Here is a 7665-nt window from a genome sequence, read left to right on the forward strand (position 1 = left end):
GTGGGGACATGCCCCCCAACACTTTTTAAAAGCCCATTTGTGTCTCCCATCGACTTTCAAAGTCGTTTGTTATGATTTTTTTAACCGCACATCTTCATTGCCATGAAGAACACAGAAAGTCTGCCTGTGTCAATGCACGCGTTGCGTGCACACTTTATGAGGTTATGTCCTGTATAAAGGGCCAGGTGATTTTGATTTGTTGGTGATGGAAGGGGAAAAGTACACAATACGTAGTGAATACAGCTTAAATATTAACAAATTTAATGTTCTTCTTGTAGGAGCCAAAGTGTGTGTTTAGATGTTTAGATATGTTAACATGGTCACATCATTACATGGGTGTGGTTTCATATTATTTACGTGCTTGTGTGGTGGGTGAGAAACAAAGAATTGGGCCCTGATTATTCTATACTGATATATTTTTTACCGTTTCCATATAGTTTCAGTAGTAATTAAGCAATAAAAAAGTAAGACATCTTTTTTCTTATACAGTAGTAGCTTACTATTATTTTTAGCAGAATTTATCATTATAATTAACTTAATTATTTCCTGGATTTTGTATCACCATATTCCCTAAACATATGTAAATGCAGAAAATGGGATTCAAAACAAAAACATTTTCCGTAATTTTTGGTTTCCCCTACTTCTCAAACCAAAGTTACATCCTTGTCTATTCACCAACCAAAGCAAAGGTTTATCTTATGTAAAATAAGATAGATAAACTGTATAATGGGATAAACATTATAAATATTTCCTGAAGAGATTACAAACAAGATTCAGTGTTAAAATGAAGGCAACTTATTTTGTGAGCCTACACTGTAAAAAAAATCCGTAGAAATTGCAGCTGGGTTGCCGGTAACTTACCGTAGATTTAAATTTATGATTTTTACTGGCAACATTTTGTTCAAAGTTAAATGAACATCAAACATCCACAAGTCTAAAAAAACAGCATCAAGCAAAACATTCTGGGAAACAAAATCTGAAGCAAAAAACAGAAAAAGGTTCATGATGAATTCTTGTTCCCAGAATGCTTTGCATAAGGCTGTTATTGTATAGTTTTATTCTGTAAAGATAAAGACTTGTAAATATTTCAAATGTATTTAACTTTGAACAAACTCTTGCCAGTAAATAACATAAATTTAAATCTACAGTAAATTACCGGCAACCCAGCTGCAATAACATTGTAATTTCTACAGAATTTTTTTTTACAGTGTATGTTTAAAATACTGTCTGACTTTTTTATCTTTCACTAGAACTGCCAACCTAAATAAACCCCATTGAATTTGACCGTAGCTGATTTACCTCATTATTTGTTAAGAGATGCATGCACTCACCACCGCAACTGATCATGTTATAATCATTCGGCTCTGCTATTGGCCAGCAGTCATATTCGAAGTTGTCCAGATCATGCCAACCTTGAACAGTCAGAATCTGGAAACAATTCACATCCTTGGTTATTATGTATCATTAAGATACAAATGAGATGAATCCTACACTCTCAGAACGAATGTGTTAAAAACAACACATTAGTGTTGATTCTGGGACAACACACTAAATGTGTTGTCCCAGAATTCACCCATCTCTGTGTTATTATTAAAACAACACATTTTGTGTTACTTAACACAACATGTGTTATATTTTAACACAAAATCAACACAAAATGACACATAATGTGTTAAAATTACACATAATGTGTTAAAAGCTTACCGCACAATGATGTGTAAAAAATTAACACATCCTTTCTAAGAGTGTAGGCCTTAGTTATTCTAGGACATTTAGGTAGTTTTTACAAACATGCCTTACAAGAAACATTACTAATGTGCATTTTGAGACAAAACATTGACACTGATATATGTTAAGATATGTCAATGCAAGATGTTTTTAAATTGAGCCATCTTAAACAAGCATTTTTGTCTGAGTCTACAAGCAGTGCCTGCTTTTATTCTATATACTGATGATTGTAGGTCTACCCATCCCAACTACCATTTAGTTTAAGTTTGTCGACGTCACCATCTTTCAGAGATACTACTGCTTATACAGACTCTTCAAAGCATGGCCCAGTTCTTAGAGAATTTGTTGAGTAGTGTAACAATTCCATTTTTTTCCCAATTTTTTTATGTATATCCTTGCTACTCCATGTGACTTTGTAAATTGCCCCTAGGGATAAATAAAGTGTTAAAATGAAATAAAAATTAAATAAAACTGGAAAAACCCCATCCCTTTGGTCCCCCTAACACAGGGGTTCTCAAACTTTTTCAGCGTGCGGCCCCCATTGTGTACGGTGCATTCCTTCGCGCCCCCCCCCCAAAGAAAATTGATCACAAAAAAAAACAGTTCTAAAACTTCACATTTTAATTAAACAAAACATTAAATTATACAAAGTAGTGCTTAAGTAGGTTTAATTTCACAGAATTCATGATAAATTAATGTATTTTATAAAATGTCATAAAACTGGGTCCCCCTGGCACCATCTCGCGGCCCCCCTGGGGGCCCCGGACCCCAGTTTGAGAACCACTGCCCTAACAGATCATGACCTTTTCGACTTAATGTATAACTAAACCATATAATAATGTTTTTATTTGTATTCAATCTGTGTTTGCATTATTGCAGTTCAATACACATTTTAATTACTAATTTACGTCACAAAAACATAATATTTTGTTGTGCTACATTTTGCGTGCAAAATCTTCCACTAAAGTGCAGAATGGCCAGAGGAAATAAAAACAATCTTTTCAATTTATTTTTAATAAATTGCATTGTTCACCAACCTCAACGGTTCAACTCAGTTACCCACTACTATTAGAAAATTTTATCAAACTAGTTTGGAAATATCTACATGCCAGCATTAATCGTGTAGTACATATATGTATATTTAAAAAAAAATAATACACTGTAAACAATTTCAGACCTCTTTAAGCTTAACATTTCCTAGTGACTTATGTTATTCATTTATAGAACCTCAAATGAAGAACTTTAGATGCGCAACTAGTGAGTAGAAAATTTGGTCTGAAGATTTTTTAGAAAAAAGCAAGAAGAGAACAAAAAATTACATTTTACATTAAAAAACAGTTTAAACCACACAAAAATTGTAAAATTCCAGCAGATGGGCTGCCGGGAAAATACGGTAAGATAATGGGCACAATAAATTACAGAATTTTTCCGTACTACAAAAATAAAACATTTTCTGTAATTTTACATCAACACTGTAAAAAAATCTATAAATAAAAACTGTAAAATTACGGCAGCTGGGGTGCCGGAAAAATACCGTAAAATAACGGGCACAATAAATTACAGAAATTGTCCGTAATACAAAAATACAGTTTTTTCTGTAATTTACATAATGATATCTAAATATATAGCATATTATTCACACGCCGGTCCAGTGTACTTATTAAAAATCTATATCATTTATAACATACATTAGCTTTGGGTCGGTTATACACTCAAAGGTTTGCTTCCAATTGAACCTCGCCCTATTTTAAACACAGGTCTTTCTGACATAACCACAATAGCGACGCATGAGACTGTCTGATCCAGTCACAATCACAGATGCTTTCTTGGCATGAAAGCTGACAAGGAATCACTCAGCCAGCATTAAGCATTGTCTAATAACAAGTTTTAGCAGTTTTAGGAGCTGACAAAGTAGTAAAACAGCTCTCCTGCATTACTACAATATTAATTAACTCTTACCTAAGGCAGAAAAGCTTGCACTTACCATAAGAATAGAAAGAGCCCATAGACCCATATTGTCCTGCTTGTCAGGTTGGATGCGCTGTGCAGACTGATCTGGTAAGAAAGGTTCATTTTTTATGATTTTATGTAGAAAACAGTAGGCTAAAAACACTTTAGCCAAGTTTTTCCAGTCACATATTTATGATCAGTGTGAATCAAATTCAGACATTTGCAGAGAAATGTTACCAGCATGAATTCATTACCCCATTTGCTACCATCTGTGTTTTATTGGGATTTTAATTATGGTGCAGTCGCACATAAAACAAAAAAAGGGATTTTTTTGTGGTTTACTTGAAGGGGAAAAAGTTTACAGTTGAGCAATAATAAAGTTTAAGGTTCAGCGACAGGACTCAATTGGAAGTATAAATTCATATGTGAATATAACATTGTAAAGGTTTGCAAAAATAGCAACTGTGTCAGGATCTTGCTGCTTTGGTGAAAATAGGGTCAAATGCTTAATAGAGGCCAGTAGATTTGTCCATTCATAAGTATACTGCAAAACTTTTTTACAATTTGCACAAACAGTCAACGTAAAGGGATAGTTCATCACCAACCAAAAATGTACTCAGGTCTCATGACTTAGTTTTTCTGGGAAACAAAAGGAGGCATTAGGCATGACGCGTCAGTCTATTTTCCAGAGAAAAAAGTCATGAAAGTTTGGAATAACATAAAAGGAAATGATGACAGATGTCATTATGTGGTGAAGTAACTCTTTAACCATTACCGGGTAGACTAATCTTGTCATCTCTGTTACATTATATAATATTATAATCATTTAAAATATATTAATAAGTATTACCAAAAAGGTTATTTATTTTTGTATGAGGCTAATCGAAAATATTATGTGCAATTAATTGTGCAAATAGCTCTTTCATATACACTTACCTAAAGGATTATTAGGAACACCTGTTCAATTTCTCAGTAATGCAATTATCTAATTAACCAATCGCATGGCAGTTGCTTCAATGCATTTAGGGTTGTGGTCCTGGTCAAGTCAATCTCGTGAACTCCAAACTGAGTGTCAAAATGGGAAAGAAAGGCGATTTAAGCAATTTTGAGCGTGTCATGGTTTTTGGTGCCGGTCTGAGTATTTGACAATCTGCTCAGTTACTGGGATTTTCACGAACAACCATTTCTAGGGTTTACAAAGAATGGTGTGAAAAGGGAAAAACATCCAGTATGCGGCAGTTCTGTGGGCGAAAATGCCTTGTTGATGTTAGAGGTCAGAGGAGAATGGGCCGAATCATTCAAGCTGATAGAAGAGCAATTTTGACTGAAATAACCACTCGTTACAACCGAGGTATGCAGCAAAGCATTTGTGAAGCCACAACACGCACAACCTTGAGGCGGATGGGCTACAAACGCAGAAAACCCCACCGGGTACCACTCATCTTCACTACAAATAGGAAAAAGAGGCTACAATTTGCACAAGCTCACCGAAATTGGACAACTGAAGACTGGAAAAATGTTGCCTTGTCTGATAACTCTCGATTTCTGTTGAGATATTCAGATGGTAGTCAGAATTTGGTTTTATGGTGTGGGGGATGTTTTCTTGGCACACTTTAGGCCCCTTAGTGCCAATTTGGCATCGTTTAAATGCCACGGCCTACCTGAGCATTGTTTCTGACCATGTCCATCCCTTTATGACCACCATGTACCCATCCTCTGATGTCTAGTTCCAGCAGGATAATGCACCATGTCACAAAGCTCGAATCATTTCAAATTGGTTTCTTGAACATGACAATGAGTTCACTGTACTAAAATGGCCCCCACAGTCACCAGATCTCAACCCATTAGAGCATCTTTGGGATGTGGTGGAGCGGTAGCTTAATGCCCTGGATGTGCATCCCACAAATCTCCATCAACTGCAAGATGCTATCCTATCATTATGGGCAAACATTTTTAAAGAATGCTTTCAGCACCTAGTTGAATCAATGCTACGTAGAATTAAAGCAGTTCTGAAGGCGAAAGGGGGTCAAACACAGTATTAGTATGGTGTTCCTAGTAATCCTTTAGATGAGTGTACTTTGTGGTATAAATGCTCCCAAAAGTGAACAGGCTCCAATGCCCTTTTTTATTAAAATAATGCTGAAATATGCACTGTCAAAGTGTGAAATATAAAGTGTAAAAAAATGAATGATAAATACATATGCATATTTAAATACAGACTGACACGCACAGACATTTCAGAAGAATTCATGTATAGGCCCGCCTTTCATTACATTGTGATTAAACAAAACAATTACAATTCTTGGAAACTAAAGGAAGGCATACCAAAAGTGAAAGGGTTCCAATAGGCAATTGTTTTGGTATATAATTTCAAATCTCTATATTTAATTTTTTTTTTTAGTTTTAGATTAAAATAATGCTGAAATATGCACTGTCGAAGTGTGAAATATAAAGTGTAAAACTAACAAGAAACATAAAATACCAGTGCTATTGCATAGTGCATTCATGTCAATGTGATTTATATACAAACTGACACGCACAGACATTTCATAGGAACTCATGTATAGCCCCGCCTTTTATTACATCATGATTATCCAAAACAATTACGATTCTTGGGAACTGAAGGCATACCAATCACAGCAGACTTGTACAAACGAATCTGCCTAAGATAACCGTATACACAAACCCAAGCTATTTTGCTGATATGCAAATATTGTTGGTTTCTGGGCAGGGTGATCAAACTAGCCAACCAACTGAACACCAGCTCTTTACCCAAATGAGAATATCTAAAAGTCAAAAACAATGGGCAAAAATATGTTGGTACCCTTTCAAAGAAGTACAAATTTGCACCTAAAGAGTTTGTATTACCTTAACAAATGTATACAGTGTACACATCTGTACTTAAATGGTACATACTTACTGCCCTAGTGAGAGTTTGGGACCATTTAAACCATTGTGGGTTTTTTGGGGGGACAGTGTGGGTGATGTGCACATTTCCCGGTTACTATGATTCTGAAGTGGAACTGTGAATCATATGGATGTTTCCCAATTATGTCATGTTTAAATGCTTTACCACACACAATTTGTAAGTTACTGTAGATGCGTGTCATAATCAAGTGTGAGTTAAACAGGAAAAGCTAGTTTCACAATCAAAGCTATAGCTGTTGTCGTTTTATTGTTTTCCCAATGCACATTACACAGGAATGAATCCGTGTCGCAACTGCATGAGCGCCTGAGCAACTCAGGTGAACTGTTTTGCTGCAGCTCATTGCATCAGAATTACGCAAGACGGACATCTGGCCATTCTTACACATAAAGCTGAACGAACCGGTTTATACCTACCAGTTGTATTTTAGCATTTGAAGTCTGCATGCAAGGAGTGGCTCACAAGATTCAATGATAAATTCTGCAATGGTAGTACCCTACAGGTTTACCACATTGTAAAAAAAAATGCTGCATGAAGTTAAAACAACCTGGTTTTGCAAGTTAATTTAATTTCAGAATGGGAAAGAAAGGTGATTTAAGCAATTTTGAGTGTGGAATTGTTGTTGGTGCCAGACGGGCCGGTCTGAGTATTTCACAATCTGCTCAGTTACTGGGATTTTCACGCACAACCATTTCTAGGGTTTACAGAAAATGGGGTGAAAAGGGAAAAACATCCAGTATGTGGCAGTCCTGTGAGCGAAAATGACTTGTTGATGCTAGAGGTCAGAGGAGAATGAGCCGACTGATTCAAGCTGATAAAAGAGCAACTTTGACTGAAATAACCACTTGTTACAACCGAGGTATGCAACAAAGCATTTGTGAAGCCACAACACGCACAACCTTGAGGCGGATGGGCTACAACAGCAGAAGACCCCACTGGGTACCACTCATCTCCACTACAAATAGGAAAAAGAGGCTAAAATTTGCAAAAGCTCACCAAAATTGGACAATTGAAGACTGGAAAAATGTTGCCTGGTCTAATGTGTCTCGATTTCTTTTGAG

This window comes from Misgurnus anguillicaudatus, chromosome 23 (genome assembly GCF_027580225.2).
Source record: "Misgurnus anguillicaudatus chromosome 23, ASM2758022v2, whole genome shotgun sequence".
Classification (NCBI taxonomy): Eukaryota; Metazoa; Chordata; class Actinopteri; order Cypriniformes; family Cobitidae; genus Misgurnus; species Misgurnus anguillicaudatus.